General features: G+C 44.8%; 1 long non-coding RNA gene across 1 annotated transcript in view; it reads right to left on the minus strand.

Moving 5' to 3' along the window:
• Positions 1 to 17175, minus strand: part of LOC140596797 (uncharacterized) — a 28465-nt gene extending 11290 nt beyond the window's left edge. Inside the window, exons 1-2 of the long non-coding RNA XR_011998667.1 lie at positions 17036 to 17175; positions 3477 to 3553 (exon numbers count right to left, since the gene is read on the minus strand). This is a non-coding gene — a long non-coding RNA (uncharacterized lncRNA). The remainder of the gene's footprint in view (positions 1 to 3476; positions 3554 to 17035) is intronic.
• Between the last annotated feature and the right edge of the window lie 5704 nt (positions 17176 to 22879).

Raw genomic sequence — 22879 nt, forward strand, 5'->3', positions numbered from 1 at the left:
CTCTACAGACTCCTGTCATCCTGGGGTCGGGGGCTGTTGTAAGCGACCCAAGCAGGGGCGGGGGTTGGCGGTAGCCTGGTGGCACTGCTGACCACTGAGTCACTGAGGGAACACATCCCCTCCGGGACCAGGAAAGACAGATTCGGACAGTGGGGGGAGGGCACACCCCTCACATCAGCAGCCTGTCTTCAGAGCCCCAGTGGCCAGTGAATCCTCATCCAGAAGATTCTTCGTGGAGGGGCAGGGGAAAGTCGCAGGCCCTGGAAAGCTTAGAGCAGCACCCAGAAAGCCCCGGGCCACCAGGCACCCCGGCCTCGGACAAAACACATGTTCTGACTCTAATATGTGAGCTCCACACGCCACACGGGACTCGTCACCCTGACTCCTCCATCAGGCTTCCCCAAAACCACAGGTGTCAGGGAGGGAGGAGGTCCCGGAGGCTCCGGAGGCCGAGCCTCAGCTGCTCCCCAGGGCACGAGGCCCGCACCCCTGCTCGCAGGCTTCCAGGGCACCTCATGGCCCGGCGCGCCCGCAATGGACAGAGCCGACCCCCGCCCTTCATCCTGGTGAAAGACCCAGCAGCCTTCCCCACACGGGGTCCAGCAGAGCCCACAGCAGCGGGTGCCTCAGGAGAAAGGCCTCCAGTGCCAGCCCGGTCAGAGCAAGTGGCGAACTCCCAACTGGGCATCTCAAGATCCTGACCAGCCTCCAGGAGACTCCGGGTGGAGGGCGGGGGGCAACGTCCAAGGGCCGCATGCCGGCCCCCTCAAGGCCCAGTGGTCAGCTCGTGCCACTTGTTCCTGAAGCCACGAGTCGGGGGCGGCGGGCAGCGTGGGTGTGGGAGGCCGCGGACAGGGTTCTGCAAGGTCAAGGTGCTTCATGTGCCCCGGGTGCAATCGTGGGCGCCTTTCCACCCCCATACGCTGACAGGTTCCCGTGCGGAACACACGTCTTTTCCGGGCCAACGCACGACCCGTCTAGCCTCTCTGTGCCCCCGCACGGCCTCGACTGCACGTTTGGCAGCAACGGGACCGGCGAGCTACGTGCCCCCCCCTGCAGCCCGGCACCCCACAGCCCCCATGCGGGCACCCCGCTCGGAGGCACAGAGTGGGAGGTCGGGACCCCACGGGCTGCCCTGCTCTGGGCCAGAGGCGGGACACGGGCCAGCGGGAGGCCAGCGGACCAGGGGTGAAGCGGACAGCAGAACAGCAGGGCCCAGGTCACCGCCCTACACGCACCTCATCACTCCTTCCCTTCCCCCCCGCCACGATGATCCACCCTGGGAAACTGAGGCCCCCTGGCTGGTCAGCCCCGTGAGTGCTGGTGAAGCTGCCCGCGTGCAGGAGGAATCTGTGTCCAGCAGGCCGGTGGGGGCGCTCCTCTGCCTGGCGCTCTGCATGCACCTGGTCCGGGGCCTCCCCGCACCCCCACCTGCCGGCCGGCGCTCCCCTCCCTCCTGGCGTCGCCCACACCCTGTAGTCAGGCACAGCCCTGCCCGGTGGGCCGCAGGGCACCCTCAGCGTGGGCCACGTAACCAGCCACCAGTGATGGGGGTGATGCCCGGAGGTCACCTGCTGACAGTTGGGACCAGGGGCAGGGGGGGGAGTTCGCATGGGGAACTGTGGGGGGTGGGGGACAATCCGAGGCCGGGGCAGGGCATATCGGGGTCCAGATGAGCACCCCAAGACCCACAGGTTGGCAGGGCCACAGGGCAGTGGGGCAGGAGCCACAGGGCCGGCCAGGGAGTGCCCGGCGTAATCTGCTGCCTCTCTCATTCGGCCTCTGGGTCCCCACCAGGAGGCCGGCCTGTGGAGGAGGGTGCCCCGAAACCCTGCTCATCCGTGCCAGCCCCCTCCCCCCGTGAGGAAACACTGCCCACTCGGGCCCCCGGTGCACTCCTCCTCGTTGCTCCACGGCCAGGTCAGAGCAGCCATGCCCACTGCTGCCCCACCTGGCACCTGGCGCAGGCTGGGCCAGGCCACAGGAGCGGGATGTCCGCACCCCTCACGCACTAATGCTCTGGCCTCCCTTGCTGCAGCGCTCCCCCAGGGGGGCTCCAGCCAGGGGTCCCAGGGAGCGAGGCCCCGGCCCTGGCTGCTTCCAGACCACTGCCCCATTCACCACCTGCAGAGCAGTGGCACCTGGCCCCTCAACCACAGGGGTTCCTGGCAGGTGACTGGTCCTCGCTGCCCCCACCGTCATCGCCACCAACAGACACAGCTGCGCTCAGGACGTGCGGCCCTGGGCTGAAGGGACTGCTGCACACTCTACAGCCCTGAGCTTCTGGCCTCTGCACACCTGCCCCACGTCCCTGGCCTCCTGTATCTGCCCCACGTCCCTGGCCTCCTGTACCTGCGCTCACCCCCCGCCTCCTGTACCTGCCCCATGCCCCTGGCCTCCTGTACCTGCCCTCACCCCCCGCCTCCTGTACCTGCCCCACACCCACGGCCTCCTGTACCTGCCCCATGCCCCTGGCCTCCTGTACCTGCCCCATGCCCCCAACCTACTGTACCTTCCCTATGCCCCTGGCCTCCTGTACCTGCCCCATGCCCCTGGCCTCCTGTACCTGCCCCACGCACCCAACCTCCTGTACCTGCCCCATGTCCCCGGCCTCCTATACCTGCCCCACACCCGTGGCCTCAGCACACTGGCTCCTCAGGACTGTCCCGCCCTCTGCTTTCCAAAGCCCACACTGCTCTGGACACAGGGCCCTGTCAGGGCCTCCAGGCTACAGGTGTCCCGCCCTGGAAGCCCCAATCCGTATTCTCTCCTCCTCCCACCTACCCCCTTCCCGCCACTCTCCTACTCTGGGAGGAAAATGCAGTCCACGTGATGGGCCCTGCTCAGTCTACACCAGGGCTCTGGGTGCACCTCGTGTGGCTGGAGAGTCCTGCATTTGCCCCTCCTCCCTCGGGGCCCGCACCTGCCACCCAGGCCACAGGACTCCCTCTGCCCTCCGGGCGGGACACGTGGACCCGGCTGCATCCCCCTCGGCAGCTAACACACCGACCTGTGGTTCTTCCTCTCGTCTGAGGACAACACGCTTCTCCGGGCCCCTGCTGCCCCTGCCAGTTCTGCACCATCTGCCCGCAGCAAGCCAGGAAAGGCCCCCGCCCCCTTGGCCCCCCCAGCCCACCCGCCCTCACGGCGGCCCAGGCTCTGCCCAGGTCAGGTCCCAGCACCCAGCACCCCTCACTGCCCCTTGGGCCCATGCACATGCCTGGGGCCTCTCCACCGACAGCACCCGTCCCCCTGCCCTGTGCCTCTGCACTCCACGTGGGACCCGACGCCTGGGCCAAGGAGCCACACCTCCAGTCTGGCCCCATCCCAGCCTGCTGCGCCCTTAACTCCAAAACCCAAGAACCCACCAAAAGGGAGAATCCTGGACCGACGTCCCTGATGAACATGGAAGCACACCTTCTCCACAAGATACGACCCAACAGGAGGCAACGGGACATTATTAAGAAGTTACTCACCATGACCCAGTGGGGTTTATCCCCGGGCTGCAAGGCTGCTTCAGCACTCGGCGAGCACTCGATGGGCTTCATCAGATCTGCCAGAAAGAAAACAAGAACCAGATGATCCTCTCAAGAGACAAATGCAGAGGAAGCATTTGACAAAATACTGCATCCATGCCAGATCCAAACGCTTCAGAGTACGGGCACACAGGGAACGTTCATCAGCCTCTTGAAAGCCATCCCCGAGAAGTCCGTGGCAAATTATCATCCTTAATGTGGAAACACTGGGAGCCTTTCTTCGAAGATCAGGAACGAGAGACAGGGATGTCCACTCTCACCACATCTATACAACATACTAAAAGATATCTTGGCCTCAGCAATCAAGCGACAGAAAGAAATAAAAGGCATTCAAATTGGCAATGAATGAGTCAAACTCTCCCTCTTCACCGATGACATGGTACTGTACCTGCAAAACCCAAGAGACTCCACCCCAAGATTGTAAAACTCATACAGCAAATTCGGCAGCGTGGCCGGATCCCAAATCAATGCCGAGCAATCATTCAACTCTTTATACGGCAACGATGAGACTGAAGAAAGAGAAATTAATGAGTCCATCCCAGTGACAACTGCACCCAAAAGCATGAGATACGTAGGATTACACCTGACCAAAGACGTAAAGGATCTCTACCCAAAAAACCACGGAACACATCTGAAAGAAATTGAGGAGGACACTAAGAGATGGAAAACTATTCCATGCTCCTGGATTCGAAGAATTCATATATTGGGAAAATGTCAACGTGACCCAGGGCAACCTACACATTGAACTCAATCCCTATCATCAAAAATACCAAAGGCTCCCTTCAGAGAGTTGCAACAAATCATCTGAAGATTAGTGTGGAATCAGAAAAGACCCCGAATGGCCAGGGCAGTATTAGAAAAGAAAACCACAGCTGGCGGCATCACAATGCCGGACTTCAGGTTGTGCTACAAAGCTGTGCTCATCAAGACTGTGCTACTAGCACAAAAACAGACACACGGACCAATGGGACAGAATAGAGTCATCCAGAAGTGGACCCTCAACTCTACAGTCAAGACCATATATTCAACCAAGCAGGAAAAACCATCCACTGGAAAAAAGACAGTCTCTTCACTAAAGGCTGCTGGGAACGTGGGATGGGACAGCCACATGCAAAAGAATGGTACTGAAGCATTCTCTCACACCATACACAAAGATAAAACTCAACATGGATGAAGGATGTAAATGTGAGACAAATTCCATTAAAACCCTCCAGGAGAACACAGCCAACAACAACACCCTTCTTGAACTGGGCCACAGCAACTTCGGGCAAATTACATCAGCCACCGAGGCCAGAGAAACAAGAGCGAAGATGGATCGCTGGGACTTCATCAAGATGAGCAGCTTCCGCACAGCAAAAGAAACACTCAGCAAAACTCAAAGACAACGTCCAGACTGGGAGAAGATACGTGCACATGACCTGTCACATAAAAGGCCTGCATCCAAGATCTCTGAAGAACTTCTGCAACTCCACAGCAAAGAGACCAACCATCCAATCCAGAAATGGGCACAAGACAGGAAGAGAAAAGTCACACAGGAAGACATAGACGTACATGGCCAAAAGCACACGAGACCATTATCCGCATCACTGGCCGCCAGTGAAATACAGATCAAAACCACTATGAGATCCCACCTGACACTAGTGAGAATACTAAGAAGATAGGAAACACCAAATGTTTGGAGGCTGTGGAGAAAGGGGAACATTTTCAAAATGCAAAAATTTCAGAAGTAGCCGTACTCACCTGTAAGGGACCAAGGAGGGGGGGGCGGGCTCCCAGCCAGGCTAGGGAGCTTAGGGGGGGACCTGAGAGCGGGGAGGGGGGCAGGGGCGAGGTGTGGGAGGGGGGCGGAGGAAGAGCCAAGGGCCTTGGTGGAGCTCCTGGGGCCCCGCATCCCAGGCCCTAAAGCCACTGCCCCAAGGCCCTGCCCTGAAAGTGGACGGTGCCTGCATCCTAACCCCTCTGAGCGAGTGGATGGGTTCGGGGGCACCTCCCTGAGCCCGGGGGAGGGGCCCCGCACCCTCCCTGAGCCGCCCATGTGAGACCCGGCCTGACCCATAGGAGGCCCCACTGCCACCCCCTCCGCCAACAGGTCCCACCACTCCTCCCCCGCACAGCCCTCTGCCCGGCACCCTGGCGGCCCAAAGGGTATCGGCCCAGCTCGCCACGGGGCCGCCTGCATGCGGCCCCCGAGGCCCACTGTCCCCTCCCGACCCCTCCCTGGCACCCGCCGTGCCACCAGGGAGGGCCCGATACCTCTCGCACAGCCACCCCGGGGCCCCTCACGCCTCCCGGGGCCCACGCTGACCTGCGCACCGGGGGCCGAGGCCTGCAGAGCTGCTGCTGGGAGCCCGGGGCGCGGGGAACCGCGGGCCTGGACCGGTGGCGCGGCCGTGCAACCTCCTGCCAAGGCCAGGTCCGCATCTGGGCACAGCTTCTCCTGTGGCCACGCCCTGGCCCCCTTCAGGTCACTCTCGGGTCAGGCACGGGGCAAGCTCCTGGCCAGGCCTGGCCATGCCCCCCCACAAGGCCCGCCGCAGAGCCTCTGTACAGCGACCCCCTCCACGGAGCCTACAGGGGACCCGAGACCGCCTCTGCCTCCACCCGCTAGTCTAGTTGGGGCGCCAGGGTCCGAGGCTAAGAATGCATTTAACCAAGGAGGTAAAAGACCTATACTCTGAAAACAATAAAACACTGAAGAAGGAAACTGAAAACGAAACAAATGGAAAGATATGCCCTGCTTATGGATCAGAGAAATTAATATATTTAAAATGTCCTTACTACCCAAAGCAATCTACAGATCTAACACAATCCAAATCAAAATACAAATAGTACTCTTCACAGAAGGCAAACAAATACTGCTAAAATTTATATGGGACCACAGGAGATCCCAAATAGCCAATGTAATTTTTTTTCCTGGTTTGGAAGATGCATTTTTTAATTTTTTATTTAAATTAAATTAATTGGAAGAGGCAAGATGGCAAAAGGGGAGGGATCCTCCTTTCATCTCGTCCCCTTATTTAGCTAGATAACTCTCAAATCATCCTGAAAACTATGAATTCAACCTGAGATATAAGGAAAGAATGGCTGGAACAATACAAATAGAAAAGTGAGGGGATCCCTGGGTGGCTCAGTGGTTTGGCGCCTGCCTCTGGCCCAGGGCAGGATCCTGGAGTCCCAGGATCCAGTCCCACATTGGGCTCCCGTCATGGAGCTTGCTTCTCCCTCTGCCTGTGTCTCTGCCTCGCTCTCTCTCGCTCTCTCTCTCTCATAAATAAATAAATCTTAAAAAAAAATAGAAAAGTGACCATTTTTTGCAAGGAAGGAGTGTGGGGAGAAGAGAAATGGAGGGGCCATACTGGAAGATAAATGGTGTGGGGGTGTGGAGGAGCCTCTGTAAGCTGGTACTGGAAAGTGATGTGGCCCTGGAGCTCAAAATTGGGACCTTTAGAAATCTGCTCCTGTGAGAGACTTCCCTGCCTGAAAGATACCCAGGGGTGAAGTGGGGGCAGAATTAAAGGTGGGACAGTGGGGATCAATATCCCTGGAAGTGCAGAAAGAACAGGAGTGTCTCAGCTGAAGGAATTCCAAGCATTGCTGCAGGGAAATGGCTTTAAATAACTGAGCCAGGGAGGGGACCCTCAGCTTGTTTTGCCCTAAACAATGAACCAAGGCTGGCTTGGGTGACTGCTCTGGGTGTTGGGCCCCTGAAAAGGATGGGAATGCAGCAACCCTCTGTCTTCTTTCAGGAAAGGCAGAGCGGGTGCACACTCAACCAGATGAACACTCTGTGAACACTCCTGCAATGGACAGAAACAGGGTGACCCTCTCCTTCCTCTACGAGGGGGCGTGCAGTTCCATGCCCTAGTGGGGGAAGCTCTCCCTGCCAGAGCCCTGCAAATCACACAAATCAGTGTCCCTCCATCTTCCCCCTGGAGGATGTGAGTGGGTGGGCACCATAGCAGTCTGTAGAGTTTGACACACACCACGATCTTTCAGCTCTGGGGTTGGAGATGGGGGCCAGTCATTTTTATTTCCACCCTCTTAAGTGCTGTGGAAAGCCTTCAGGGAACAAAAGCCACAAACAGCAAACAGCTTAAACTGAGCCCAGGCCCCTGGCAAGGGGCAGGCAACTCTGCCCAGGCACAGACACCTGAGAACCAGCACAGCAGACCTCCCAGACCCCAGAATACTGGCTGGAAGAACACGGGAACAGCAAGTTTACTGACCAACCAGGACTGGAAAACTCCAGTGGGAGGGTAAAATAATATATATAAAGAACTCAAGGTTTTTTCTTATGGTTTGTTCGTCTTTCAGTTCAAATTTTTCCTGTGTTTTTTTTTTCCCATTTCAACTAGTTTTTTTAATCCACTTTTTCTTTTTAAATCTTTTTTTAACTTTCATATTTTACAATTACATGTTACAGATATGTTTTTCATTTTTGGCTTCCTTTGACTCTATTCAATTTCGTTTTTATAAAATATATGTAATATATATAATAAATATATTTTTATAATATATATATATATTTGTTTTCTTTATAACTTTAGAATTTAGGATCTTCTAACATATAGACCAAAATACACTCAGGACTAAGTGGATCATCCTGTTTTGTCCGCTCTGAGGTTATATTCTCTCCTCCCCTTTTTTCTTTTCTTTTCTTTTCTTTTTTTTTTTTTTTTTTGGTGTGTGTGTGTGTGTGTGTGTGTGTGTGTGTGTTTCTTTGTGTTTTGTTTCTTTCCTGGTTCCTAACCTCTTCAGATTCTTCTAGTGTGTATTTTGCTTGGGTCGTTGTTGAAAATTTTAGTTCTGTTGACTCATACAGCCATTCTTCACTGGAAAAATGACTAGAAGGAGGAAATCACAACAAAAGAAATAACAGGAGAGAATATTCTCTGCCACAGATCTAATGGATATGAATTTAAGAAAATGTCAGATGGAATTCAGGATAACAATTATAAAGTGACTAGCTGGACTTCAAAAAAGCATAAAAGACTCTAAAGATTCTCTTACTGCAGAAATGAGATCTAATCAGGCCAAAATTTAAAATACTCTGAGATGCAGTCTAAACTGGATGCTCTAACAGCTAGAGTAAATAAGGCAGAAGAGAGAAAAAGCGACATAGAAGACAAGTTGATGGAAGAAAGGAAGCTGAGGAAAAGAGAGAAAAACAACTAATAGCCCATGAAAAGAGGTTCCTCATGGGCATAAATAATACTATTTAAAAAAACAAAAATCTGAATTACTGGAATTCCTGAAGGCACAGAGCACGGGAATGAGGGGGAGGCAGGGGATATATTTGAGACAAACATAACTGAGAACTTTCCTAATCTGGGGAAGGAAACAGGCATTCATATCCAAAAGGTAGGGAGGACCCCTCCTAAAATCAATAAAAATAGATCAATACCCTGACATAGAATAATGAAGCTTGAAAATTTCAGAGATAAAGGGAAAATCCTGAAAGCAGGTCCAGAAAGAGATTCCCAACATACAGAGGGAGAAATATCAGACTGACAACAGACTTCTCCACAGAGACCTGGCAGGCCAGAACGGGCTGGCATGATATATTCAGTATACTAAATGAGAAAAACATGCAGCCAAGAATACTGAATCCAGCAAGGTTGTCATTCAGAATGGATAGAGAGGTGAAGAGCTTCCAAGACAGATAGAAACTGAAAGAATATGTGACCACAAAGCCAGCCCTGAAAGTAATATTAAGGGGGATTCTGTAAGCAAAGAGATACCAAGAGTAACACAGACCACAAAGAAATGGAGATAATCCGCAGAAACAGGGATTGTACAGGTAATACAATGGCACTAAATTCATATCTTTCAATAGTTACTCTAAACATGAATGGGCTACATGCTCCAGTTAAAAGATACAGGGTATCCAGATTAGATTAAAAAAAAAAGCAAGACCATCCATAAGCTCTTTAAGAGAGACTCATTTTACACCTAAATCTATCTGTAGACTGAAAATGAGGGGGTGAAGAAACATGTATCATGCAAATGGATCTCAAAAGAAAGCTGGGGTATCAATCTTCGTATCAGATAAATTAGATTTTATTTATTTATTTTTAAGATTTATCTATTTATTTACTCAGAGAGAGAGAGAGAGAGAGAGAGAGGCAGAGACACAGACAGAGGGAGAAGCAGGCGCCACGCAGGAAGCCTGACGTGGGACTCCATCCCAGGTCTCCAGGATCACACCCCAGGCTGCAGGCAGCGCTAAACCACTGTACCGCCGGGGCTCCCAATAAATTAGATTTTAAACCAAAGACTGTACGAAGAGATGAAAAGGAGCACTATATCATACTTACAGGGTCTATACAACAAGAAGATCTAACAATTGTAAATATTTATGCTCCAAATTTGGAAGCAGCCAATTATATTAACCAATTAATAACCAAAGTAAAGAAACACATGTAAGAAACATCAATGTCCTTTATCTTAAGTACTACAGCAAACACTAGTGATTTGGTTTTTGACACAGACAAGATACATTTATCTCCACTACAATAAGCAGGAAGATGCAAGGCTCATATACTAGCATAGGAACTAGGACCCTGAATATATGACTTCCTACCCATGTCTAGAAAATAAAGCCATAGCTACATAACATCTTGAGGTCCTGCGGGAAAATGAAAGCTGCAGAGATTATTAATAATCTTGGGTTTCTAAGAGGAAATGTAATAAGCTCATTTTTCCTTAATAGTTCTTCATCTAAACCATCAGAGACTCCTATTAACAAGCCAAATCCTCTGATCTGTCGCTGAGGAAAAATAACGTGTTTTTTTTTTTTTTTTTTGAAAAATAATGTTTAAGAATTTTGCTACTCAAGCAATAGGGAAGATTATAAAGAAGAAACAAAAAGCACCTGAAACCTATAATTGTTAATATTTTGGTGACTATCCTTGCCCAAATATCCCCATTTATTCATTCATTCAGCAAATGGTTTTTGAGTGCCTACTGTGTGCCATGGGACACAAAGCCTATGTCCTCAAGATGTTTATATTCTAGTCATATGCCAGGTAGTAATAGATGCTAAAAGAAAAGTAAAGAAGGTTATTAGTATCAGAGATGTTATTTTGGGTAGCGTTGTCAGGAAAATCCTTTTTAAAGAAGTGACATTTAAGCAGAAGTATGGAGGAGAAGGCAGGAAGATGGAGATGGCAAAGGGGATTGCAAAAGCACGAAAGTTGTGAGGTGACATGGCATTCAGCACATCCGAGGAATAGTGAAGACAAGTGTAGCTGGAGTGTCCTGAGGGAAGGGAGAGAATGACCTGAGGTTAGAGAAGCTACAGGGGCCACATTCTACTCTGAGTGAGATGGAAAGTACTATCATGAACTACCATGTACTATCATGTACTCAGAGAGTACTATCATGCAGTACTCATCAGAGAAGGATCTGATTTAGCTTTTCAAATAATCACTCTGACTGTGTGCAGAGTGCTGCATGAAGGCAAGCATGGAAGAGGGAAATGAGAAAGAAGATTCTAAAGGGAATCCAGGAGAAGAGCTGATGTTTGGACTTGGGTGGGAGCGGTGGAAGTAGTATATACACAGACCTATACATAGACATATATGTCAATTATTTTTCGTGAATGGGACCATGTATATGCTGAATGTGTTCTTTAAACTTTTCTTGTGTAATCCTTTTTCTTTTATTTTCCCGCTCCCTAGTCCTGCGTCCCACGCTCCACACTCCTCCCTTCCAGTAACCAATGTAAGAAGCCAGCCATTTATGAAACCTTTCACATTTCCCTCCATTTCAAAAATCATCCATGGAGGACTGTTGTTTAATGTCTTGCTTTATGAAAACTGAACTATATTATCTTATTTTACTGTGTGAATTGCTAATACCTTTGCTTACTTTTCTATTTCGTTAGTTGTCTTTTTCTTACTTGGTAGGCACATTATAAGTATTGACTCTTTTTTGTGTTTTGTTTTCCTTTATCATGTGAATTCCATAACCCTGGCCTTCAAACTCCTATGTGATCACCTCCTCCCTAGAATGACCTAGAACCCTACATGGTAGAGGCTTCCTGGGGCTACTGATCTCTGGTTAGTCTCACGGTCCCTTCTTTGTCTTCTCAGCATTCCCATCACTGAGTAAACGAATTCCCTGCTTTAAATTTCCTATATTTTCTTGGTTCAGCCCTGATACTCTTCAATAGTATTTATCCTTGTGTCTCGATCAGAGGAGAAGCTGAAATATTTTTTTAAGCAATGATTATCATGGACGGCCTCCCACACATCAGCAAATTAGTGGGAACTGTTCATTCTTACTTATTCAACACCCCATGCATCATAATCAACCAAACCATGTTGACTAGTATCACTCAATCACCACCTCCAAAAATACAGTGTCAAGTTTACCCATCACCACAATGCTGCTACCATCCTCTTAGGGGCCAAAAGGCAGACCACCCCAGGATGGATAGCTTCTTTGAGTTCAAATGCAATCAAAACGTAGAAGATTCAGGAAAAGTTCATCTCCCCCACAACTGACTAAAAATACTTTAGATAGACACCCTGCTACAGGAAGAGAGCTATCATCAGAGCTAACTACAGTACACTACAAACTAGATACGGTAGAGAGGAAAGAATATAGCAGGGCCTGTTTGATCAAAGTCCTTTCTGTCCCATTGTTTCTGAGTGGTAAACAACAGTTTACCAAACATCAATCCACTTACGTCTTCCTGAGAATTGCATTCCTTCCCTTTGAAGTACCAGATCCCTATCTCTTTTTTCTTAGTTCAGAATGACATATATATACCTCCCTTGCCTGACTATCTTTGGTATTTCCGAATGTGTGGATTTTCCATATGTAGGAAATTAAATTTTATTTCCTTTTATTAATCTGTCTCATGTCAAGTTGATTTTAACCCACCTAGAATAACCTACTAGGGAACAGAAAATTCTTGCTCCATAACACCTCATTAATAGATTCTGAGGATTCCAGATTTAGTTCAAAATTTCTCTGTCCTTCATTGCCATTCAGAAACATTTTTTCACCTAAGACTCTACTGAACGTATTGGTTATTAAGGTTTTTTTTCTCTTTTGACCTTCATGGTTTCTACCATCCAAACTCAACTGTCAACATTTATTAAGTCACTGAGCAAGTATCTAGTGAGAGTCCGATATCTGCCAAGCACTATGCAAAGCACAAGCCAGGTCCACCAAGAGATAGTACTTCACGGATCTCAGCAATTTGGCAATTATAATGCAATATGATAAAGGATATTTTGAGATGACTGATGTCTCAGTCATAAAGCAAAAATGGCAGAATTTTGAGATGACTCCCTAGATCCCCTACCCTTGGTATATACACACAGTATGATCCCCTCCCGCTTAAGTATGGGCAGAATTTGTGAATATGATGGGAAAGTCACTTCCATGATTATTTAATGTTACATAAGCTCCTATTGTAGCAGATTCCCTGCTGGCCCTGAAGTGCCACACTACCGTGTTGTAGAGGGCCACATGGTAAGGACTTGAGTTGAGAGTAGGTCCCAGCCTACAGCTATTAAAGAAATAGGAACCTCAGTTCTACAGCTGCAAGGAAACAAATTCTTCCAACAAGCTAAGGAAGCCTGGAAGCCTAATTTTCCCTGGTCAAGTCTCCAGATGAAGACACAGCTGGCCAACATCCTGATGTTAGCCTTAGTTACTGAGCAGAGTGTCCAGGATACCTAAGGCACAGAAACTGTGAGAAAAGAAATTTTGTTGTTTTAAGCTGCTACATTTGTGGTGATTTGTTACAAAGCACTACATGAAGAAAACAAACTTCACAGGGGTAAGAGGAGGACATTAGTAGTACACACAGGAAAAGACCTAACCCAGTCTATGGTCAGGGATGGCTTTTTCAGAAAGACCTAAAACTGAGACCTGAATACTGCAGGAGTTAGTTTAAGCAAACAGGAGGGGAATGGGGAGGGGAGGGATAGAGAGGTATTCCAGATAGAGAATCCAGGAAGTGTGGTGGGGTAGAGGGAGGGGGAGACAGAGGGAAAGAGGGAGAAAGAGAAACACAGACCATAAACTCTTCTTTGAACCTCTGATAGTTTGCTAATTACCTTGAATCTAAACCATACTTAAACCACATTCTTTAGGACTCTTCACACTAGGTTTTTACCCTGCCCAACCACTCCCATCCCATTCTATGCTTTAGCCAAAAACCTTCATTGGTGCTAGGAAAGATCTGTGCGTTTATTTTGCAACTCCTATCCCAGAAACTGCCATATTAAATATCCTAGGTGCAGAGAACAGCTTCTTTGACTCAACAACAGGTCTGCCTCATGTGTTTCACATAACAAGGGCTTTATCACCTCCAGGATGCTATCATATAGTACTTCCTTAGTCTCTACCCAAGACCCCATGCCTCACTCCCAACAGCAGTGCACTTTGTAATACCCGTGTGCACCTCTGTTCACAGTATCCCTGGCTACATAGTCTCTTCTTCGACTTTTCCAAGGTTAGGGCCATGTCCGGTTGATGCTTTGTCCTGTTTTCACTTGTTTTCATATCGTAACTGCTGCCTGGCTGCTTCACTTTCATGTGAGAAAGCCTTCATGACATCTGAGCTATTCAAAGAAGAATGAAAGCTCTCACCCAGAGGCCCCAGACCCTCTTCAGATCTTCCTTTTTCATGGGGTATTTTTATGGTTTGGAGATATGGACAATGGGTGAGGAATTCATTTGTTTTGTTATCAGTCAAGTGTAAGTATAGCTAAGTTTTCCTGAGTGTGTGTTACATGCCCAGCATTGTGTAAAATAGTTTCCATGGATTACCTTGTCCCGTGCTCACAGCAGACCTACAGATATGTGTAGTAATATTTTCCTCACTATAGACACAGGGTAACTAAAGCCTGGTAGGCAGCAAAGCAGGGATGCCAGCCTCTGCACACTGTTTGTCTAGAGCCCAGGGTTTCAACCACTATTCCATGATGTTTCTTCAGTCTCAACCTGATCATTACCCCCTCCCGGAGGTCTGCCATGATCACAGAGGCAACCAAATAATGTTGGGACTAGGAAGCTGTCCCCTCCCCAGAGGGTTATATATTCTGCAACAGAGCTGGGACCTGAATTGAGACTGCTTGGATTTTTCCACAGTTCTGCCATTTATCAACTTTGTGATCTTAATTCCTTAGCCTCAGTTACTTCATCTGTAAAATGGAGTCCATAATAACCATCTCACAAGGTAGCCATAAGAATTCAATAAGATGATGCACATAAAGTGTTTATTCCCAGAACTGGCAGTTTGTAAGCACTCAGGAAAAATGTGATTACTATTATTCTGGTCCTCAAGGGAAGTAAAGCAGATACAAATACTTCAGTTAATGCACTTCCTACTGGTTGAAAAAGCAAAATCCCTCGAATCAGGCATTTCTTTCTTTCTTTTTTTAAATTGATTTATTCATGAGAGACAGAGAGGAAGACAGAGGCAGAGACACAGGCAGAGGCAGAAGCAGGCTCCACACAGGAAGCCCGACGCAGGACTCGATCCCAGGTCTCCAGGATCACACCCTGGGCTGAAGGTAGATGCTCAATCGCTGAGCCACCCAGGGATCCCCCTAAGCACATATGGTGAAAATTGAAATGTTCCTTTGAAACACTATCTTAACATTATTTAAATTATTAATAATAGCCAGAGGGAAGGCAGACTATAAGTGAGTATCATTATGTTTCTGATTTTGAATGGTGAACATTAAATTACATTGTTGTAAACTGAAATATTTCAGTTGATTCCCAAATTCCCAATAACTTTTCAATAAGGTAAAGAGGATGGTGTTCGAGAGAGAGGCTCAAAAAGCAGCTGCAAACCTAATATATCAGAGAGGAACAGTATATTCAGGACAGGAGGTGGGACTGGATCTTTCCAGTCCCACTATTTTCACTATAGCTAATGAAAGGTAAACCCCAAAATTTTCAGAGCTCTAGGACTTTTTAGATAAACACTGGAAATGGTGAGTATGATTCATGTCCAAGATTGATTTACTGAAAAATACAGATGTGGAGACAAAATTTCAGCATTTTAATCTTTGCTAAATATGGTCTCCTTGAAATACAGTGGGGAAGGTCTCAACTGCAAGCCAAGAGATGTGGGCTCCAGTGCTGGCTCCTCCTTTACTAGCTGTGTGGCCTTGGCAAGCTGCACCATCTCACTAGGCTTAGCAACCTTATCTTTAAAAAAGAGAAGATGAGGAGCCCTGACTGCAGGACCTCACACACTCCCTCTAGCTTGAATATTCAATGGAATAAAGGACTGAGTATCTTTATTTATTTTTGGTGTTTCTTATTTTTAAAGTGGATGATCACCTTTGAAAGCATACATCTTAAATAAAATATGGATTTGAGACACCTTAGACAGGCATCTTCATGACCACTGGCTGGAAGAAAATAGATTGCAACCAGCAGCTGGAGTCAATACAAAATTAAATGATACAGCAAGAGTATTCAAATATTTTCCTAGGCATAGAAGGCATAGAAATAGACCTTTCAGAATTATCATTTTTAAAATCATAACTATTTCAAAAGGTGCACGGTTAGTAACCATGTAAAAAAATAAGGTATAGCATGTTATAAATAAAACATATCTTACATGGAAACCTCAATGATAGAAAGTAAAGGCTACTTATGAATTATTTTCAGACATTCAAGTTAAATTATAATTGAGAACAGCCCAAATTTTCAATTAACTTATGTTTCAAAATAGTATACAATTTTTAAAATAGGCTTCAATATAGTCATACTTCTGTAATTCCTCTGGATATTCTTGCTTCAGAAAGCTGTGCAAGTCCAGAGAAACAGATTACCCCTTCATACCCCAGTTTCACGCATGAAATGTGAATATTAACAGCAGTGCCGTACACAGTCCCTCAAACCTTCACAGAAGAGTAATATGTTCCACTAAGCTAGACTGGAAGCCGGCATTGGAAGTACTTGTCAATGGTCTAGTGGAAAGTCATTTCAAAACTGGTGAAATAGCATTTCCCTTGGTAACTCAGGGGAATTTTACTGGTATCCTGCAAAATCTCTGACTCTTGGTTTATGAATCAAATTTTTATTTTCTGTTGCTGTTGACAGTGTTATGTCTTTTGTTTTACTTTTGTTTTGGTCTTCCTTCTCCCAGAAACTATGATTTATGAGCAGATGTGTTAGTTTGCAGGCATATCTTGAAGCTATAACTTTCTTACCACTTTCTTTCTGTCAGAAGATGATCTAATCCATGAGTCAATCTGTATTACAAACACCTAATCTTATGCTGGTCCTGATGAAATCAAACACTTCGGAAATATGTCTCAAGTCCTTAGATCTGTTCTCTCTGCATTCCTCAAGATACACAAACTAAATTGCCAAACTTCTACCAAGAGAGTTGGTAATCAAGAGAAGAAAGGTAGGTAGTCATCAAGTGAGAGGGTAAGCAAATCAAAGAGATTCTACACAAGGAGAACACACAGACACAAGCACATGCATATGTACACCTGGATACTTACCTATGTTTTCACCAAATGCCACATTTAGGAAATATCAGGAAATTATATATAGGTTATATCCATGGTACATATGGGATTACTATTCTGCAGTTACCCTCAGTAAATGGTAATTGTGTGTCTTCTAGGTGGTCTTGACAAAACTGATCTCTGAATGGAAGGAGCTGTCTTCCAACATGGGTGATCTGCTGCTTTGGAGCTTTTACTTTGATTGCTCTGGGAAGTTTAATAGTCATTTAGTCAACCCTCAAGTACTCACTGAGCAAGCTCTAACTAAATACATTGTGATTTGAGTGCTGAGATTCGTGAGATATTGCTCCAGGGAAATTGATGTTTTGAGTGTTTCTAGGGCAACATTTCATCTCTCCCAGCAGCAAGTCTGTTGATAATAAAGGGATGGGAATATTGAAACCCTTTTAAATTAAAGAAACACCATATTTGAAGATTAAAGTCAATGGAGAGATGCAATCAAACATACACTAACGATACAAAGAAATACACTGTTTAAGTAATGACATAGTTACTCAGAACAAAAATTGAGAGAAATTCACTTGATTAAATGTTTGGGTAATTTTGGTTTGGTTTTGCCCATTACTTTCTGAGGTTTTTCAATAGAGTTTCATTATTGATCTGCCTATAGCTACCTAGGCTAGCTCTGTTGCTAGCTCTGATAGCATCAGAGAGGAGTCTGGGGGCAGAGCTGTAAATTATTTAAGCAAATCCATAGAACAAAGGCAACTATTTCTTTGCCTTTCTTTTTTCTGTTTCCTATCATTCCACCATTCTTCTTAGAATTACCTTTGCTTCTCTATTATTTAATCTCCATTATTGGTAAGCCTAGAAAAGAGACATTCTTCTTTATTTTTTTAAATATTTTTTTCTTTATTTATGATAGTTACACAGAGAGAGAGAGAGAGAGAGAGAGAGAGAGAGAGAGTCAGAGACACAGACAGAGGGAGAAGCAGGCTCCATGCACCGGGAACCAGGCGTGAGATTCGATCCCAGGTCTCCAGGATCACGCCCTGGGCCAAAGGCAGGCGCCGAACCACTGCGCCACCCAGGGATCCCGACACATTCTTCTTTAAAAGAATATTCTCAATTATAGTATTTTCTCTTTTGAAGTCTGCAAAGGCTCAGATCAGGAACTAGCAATCTCTTAGAAATGAGTGTCCTTTGTCTACATTTTCCCCATATTCCTGGTGATCAGGGGGTGGAGAAGTGGAAGACACAAGTAGTTTTGATGTCATATATATATCTTAAAGGGAGGACAAAGGAAGTCTTTCCATCTTCAGGAATCTTGTTGCTTAATGCTAATATGAGTAGAGAGGATCAAATTGTTACCAACTTACATAATATTTCATTAATTGATGATACTTCAGAGAGAAGCAGAAATTCAAAAGGCTTTACAGAATAAAGAGGGATGCTACAGAAGGAAATCTGGGAAGAAAATTAAAGGCAACAAAATCACATAACCTATCAGCCACCAGATTAGTAATCTCCCTGGATGGGCAGTTTGTTGGTTTACTGCTTGTTTTGGTGGGAAGGGTTTAGACTATAGAGATTATAGTTTTAAGTGCCCAAGATATTCAATTCAAGTAAAAAGGATAAGCTCATTTTACACCTGTCCTTGAGCCTTCAAAGATAAGAAAGTTCTCAGGAAGTTTGTGTCCAGGAGAAAATATAGGTTCAAAGGTTTCACGGTAGGGAGAGTACTTAGTAGTTTAGTATATCAACTTACCCTACCTTCTTTTTAACAAATTTACATTGTAGGTACATCTTGATCTCCTTCTAACATCCACCAAGAGGCAAAAGCTTTTTTTTTTTCCACCAAAGTAGCTACAGATACAGAGGTGCTTTATTTTAATAGGGTAATTTGAAAAACAGTTCCCTAAAGAATCAGAGTTTAATCTTTATATATATAGAAAAAGTGAATGCAAATTTCCAAACAGTACATTCTGTGACTTGTGACCTCTGTAACATGTATATGTTTGTTTTTCTCTTTAGAACAAATGTATTATTTGAATATCTACTCACTAATGAGACCTGTCAATGTTTCTAACTGACAAACAACCAATGCAGAAGGATTAGGAAGAGCATGGATTAAGAATTTCTTTGGAGGCAGAAGGAAAAATTATTATGCATGGTGTGGTTAAAAGCAACCCTTCTGGAGCCTTAAGTTCTTGGGAAAGGGAGAGTCCCCAGGGCTTTACAAAATAAATTTAAAAAAATCAATGCCCTCCACTTGCTTTACCTATCTGAGTACCTAGACTTCTTAAAGCCAAGGAAAGAGAAATATCATTTTCTAAGTTTTCTCTGATCCAATCACTCTTTTTAGAACCTCATTTCTTCTTCATTGTTCTAGAGCATTGCCATTATGTTTCTCCTGTATTTGAGCAAACAAGAACATATGAGAGAGGACTAGGCAAGTTAAAAACTATAAGTCTATCTATCTATCTATCTATTATCTATCTATCTATCTATCTATCTATCATCTATCTATCTATCTATCTATTTTTACTTAACTTCAATTTGCCAATATATATAGTACATCATTAGTTTCATATGTAGTTTTTAATAATTCACAGTTGCATATAACCCCCAGTGCTCATATAAGCCCTTTAAAAAAGGATGACAACTCAGTAAAGATTACTGGATTATGTTCTTTCGTAAATCTATTTCTTGGCTATTCCTAAAAAGAAAAGATCACACCCAAGGACCACGTTAGAATAAATTTATTTGAAAGCACTCCTTATCAGCTGCCAATTAAAAATATTCTCAAGCAGCAATGAATTTAATCCACATAGACCTTCTGAGTCCCAGGCCTGAGATGCTGAAAGGAATGAATAAAGTTAAGAAGCTTTTACTTGTAACTTTTCATTCTGGCAGATTAAACAACTAAATCTCTTTTCCCTGATTATTAATATTTCCAGGTAAGGTGGGATTATTCAGAGGTTATTTTTCATATAATTCCCAAACTCTGGCACAGGATTAGCAACATCCTTCTAATTCTTTTAATTTAAAGAATGGTGGGAAGGAGGGGGGAATAAAATAACTTAGTTATACACTGTAAACAGTCTAGCGGATAAAGATTTTTTGTAGGGATATTTGTTTTGGTGAAATAAATTGACACTGATGCATAGAAACTAATTTGAGGGGAAAGGGATACCAAAGAAGACACAATCCAAGAATATAAATTAAAAAGTAATATAAGGAAAAGGTTTAGTGATGGCAGTAAATCATCTATTTATTCATGGCCATTTATTGATATTATACTTCCAACAACATGCTACAAATATACTAAAATCTTTATTTTCAGAGACACATTTATGTATCTCAAAGGCTTAAGGAACTATTCATTCCATTTAAGACACCTTTCCAATATATTTGGTGTAAGATTCTAAATATAGCAAATATAGCAGAATTTTCCCATTCTTATCCCTATTATGTTTTCATTTTTTCTAGAGGTATTTGGAGGATCATAAGACAGAATATTTGAGGTTCCACATCCACATTAGAGAACTGATTTGACAAACTCTTAAGCTGTGAAGATCATTTTACAGTTTTTATAAATTCATCCTTGGCCAATATGCTGGAGCAGAGTCATTATGCATTGTAAGAACTAATTAATAAGCTTTCAAGAGGTTTTCAAGCCAATTGACATCCCAGGGGTAGTCTGAAACTGGCCCCATGTAGGAGTATTTACATCATGTTAATTGTCAAATGCTATGAATCAGGACTTCTCTAACCCCATTTCCAGAGCTAGTTAATAAATATTTACCAGTAAGTATAAGTACACAGTTGGTCAGAGCTATTCGTTGACTTTTTCATAATATGCCAAGGAAAATAAAGCCTATCATATAATACAACTTTGACCAAAAAACCTTCTAAAATATTTTGTTTATTAATGTATTAATAATTTCAAAATTCCAGGAATTGGTATTACTAAACTTAAAAAATATGGGCTAGTCAAATCACATTAGATTAGGCTTCTCTGTTTTTATTTTAAAATTGGAAATGATGTCCCTCAAAGATATATATTCATTTTACTCAGACACAGTAAGTTAGTGAATTTCTCCATTCACTGTAGTCTCTTCCTGCTGTCCAACCTATTCTGAGGAGTTAACTCTGCTGATACAGCAATTTGACATCCGAAGAACACATTATTTTATAAGTAACCATATAAACGAAATATGTATATTTACATAGTCATTTGACATTACTTTTCTCTTTTCCTGGGTGTGGCTCTTGCTTAGTATCCCTGAGGAAATGAGCTGTTAAGGGATGTGCTGTTCCGTGCATCACAGCTCTGAAAGGAGATACCTTCAAACCACCAAAGTAAACCCTCCTTTGTGGATAATTTACTAGGCTGATTAGAGCACATTTCATCACTGACCAACAGAACAGAAACAACTACGAAAGTGAAGGCTCATTCCAGAAACATCTCTGACCAAAGTTTGCTCGAACTTTAACTTCATGGTTTTATACTTAATCATTTCATCATTTTGCTAGTTAAACAATTCTGATATGAAATGTGAATCCCAGAAAGTGCAGTTTCATTCCACATAGCTGGAAAATTGGTAACTCATTTTTCTCTGCCACTTGTTATCGATTCGAAAAGATCTTTCCAAATCCCCACTATTTATTCTGTTCCTTATATTGTCTTATTCCATGGTTTTTCCAGAAACTTTAATCACAGTTCTAATATCTCTTTCTAAATGTTGTCTCATTTTAAATAACTGCTTTCAACAAATATTCTAAACTCACTACCAAATTTAGGGCAGCAGATTCAGACTCGAGCCCTCCAGATCACTTGTCTACAATCCATATGACACGTACAAACAAAGTCTTCCAGGGGCACCTTGGGGGCTCAATGGCTCAGGTCATGATCCAGGGTCCCGGGATTGAGTCCCACATTGGGTTCCCCACAGGTAGCCTGCTTCTCCCTCTGCCTATGTCTCTGCCTCTCTGTCTCTCATGAATAAATAAGTAGAATCTTAAAAAAGAAAAAAGAACAAAGTCTTCTAGTTCAAGCAGGAAAAGCCTTCCAGTTCGGGGAACTGTTGTTACCTCTTTAATTCACATCATCACCATTACTTACAATTTTTCTCTAAATTTGTATTAAAGAAATCAAGTATCTTTGTAAAGCTGTATAATGTAGACATTCTAACAGTACTAATTTTCTTTTTTAAAACCCCACCTCAATGACTTTAACTCTGAAAAGTTAAATGACAAATGTTTTTTCTTAGAACGTACCAGGTATCAGAGGTATTGCTGTTTCCGTGCAACAGTGATATTCATGAACTTGATCAATGTGTCATCACTTAAGAATCCATAAGAATAGGATATAAGCTGGTTGGTGTGGATCTGGCTGTGTCCACTACTTTTTATTGTCTGGAGGGCACTGGGCAAATGCTGAATTCTCTCTACAGTGAACAGCAGGTGAACAGGAGGGACAGAAATGCAAGGGTTCCCTGACCATGTCCCATTGATTCTGAATAATTTGAGGCCACGTATTATAACATTAGAACTTAAGAGTGTCAAAGGATGAGGTGGTCTAGTCCAGACTGAATCCTAATCAAGTAAATCTCTGAATGGGCCAAGCAGAACCACCCCTTTCTGTCCTTTTTCCCAGGGTGGTGTTGGAAAGCACTCCAGCTCCAGCTTTAGCTCTAGTCCTGGACTCTAGGTCTATCCCTCTTATCTACGAAACCATTTTTAAACTGTAGGAAACTCTGGGTAGACCATATAGCTATATGAACTGCATATTTATATAATCACTCTCTGGATGTGTTTAGATTCTTTACTATGAAAAAGGCATTGCAAATCTCACATAGCCATCTGATTCCA

The sequence above is a fragment of the Vulpes vulpes genome, unplaced genomic scaffold, assembly GCF_048418805.1.
Source record: "Vulpes vulpes isolate BD-2025 unplaced genomic scaffold, VulVul3 u000000709, whole genome shotgun sequence".
NCBI lineage: Eukaryota > Metazoa > Chordata > Mammalia > Carnivora > Canidae > Vulpes > Vulpes vulpes.